At 41.6% G+C, this 922-nt stretch overlaps 1 non-coding gene across 1 annotated transcript; it reads right to left on the reverse strand.

The window, feature by feature from the left end:
- Window positions 1-499: 499 nt before the first annotated feature.
- On the reverse strand, window positions 500-607 carry LOC130952986 (small nucleolar RNA R71). Its single transcript, XR_009075160.1, has one exon. It is a non-coding gene; the product is annotated as a small nucleolar RNA R71 (small nucleolar RNA).
- Window positions 608-922: the final 315 nt, after the last annotated feature.

A 922-nucleotide genomic window follows, 5' to 3' on the forward strand; every position in this document is an offset into this window, starting at 1 on the left:
TGAACCTGAGAGGACCCTGAAGAGAAAGCTAAGAGAAGCCAAAGCACAACTCTCTTTAGAGGACCTGACCGAATTCTTCAAGGAAGAAGAACACATGGCAGCCGAAAACAACAACAATGCCAACAATGCAAGGAAGGTGCTGGGTGACTTCACTGCACCTACTCCTGATTTCTATGGAAGAAGCATCTCTATCCCTGCCATTGGAGCAAACAACTTTGAGCTTAAGCCTCAATTAGTTTCTCTAATGCAACAGAATTGCAAGTTCCATGGACTTCCAATGGAAGATCCTCATCAGTTCTTAGTTGAATTCTTGTAAATCTGTGACACAGTCAAGACTAATGGGGTTAACCCTGAGGTCTACAGACTGATGCTATTCCCTTTTGCTGTAAGAGACAGAGCTAGAATATGGTTGGATTCTCAACCTAAAGAAAGCCTGGACTCTTGGGAAAAGCTAGTCAATGCCTTCTTGGCAAAGTTCTTTCCACCACAAAGATGGAGTAAGCTTAGAGTGGAAGTCCAAACCTTCAGACAGAAGGATGGAGAATCCCTCTATGAAGCTTGGGAAAGATACAAACAATTAATCAGAAGATGTCCTTCAGACATGCTTTCTGAATAGAGCATCATAGGTATTTTCTATGATGGTCTCTCTGAACTATCTAAGATGTCTTTGGATAGCTCTGCTGGAGGATCTCTTCATCTGAAGAAGACGCCTGCAGAAGCTCAAGAATTGATTGAAATGGTTGCAAATAACCAATTCATGTACACTTCTGAAAGAAATCCTGTGAACAATGGGACTAGTCAGAAGAAAGGAGTTCTTGAGATTGACACTCTGAATGCCATATTGGCTCAGAACAAGATATTGACTCAACAAGTCAATTTGATTTCTCAAAGTCTGTCTGGAATGCAAAATGCACCAAGCAGT

This window comes from Arachis stenosperma, chromosome 9, assembly GCF_014773155.1.
Source record: "Arachis stenosperma cultivar V10309 chromosome 9, arast.V10309.gnm1.PFL2, whole genome shotgun sequence".
NCBI classification, from domain to species: domain Eukaryota; kingdom Viridiplantae; phylum Streptophyta; class Magnoliopsida; order Fabales; family Fabaceae; genus Arachis; species Arachis stenosperma.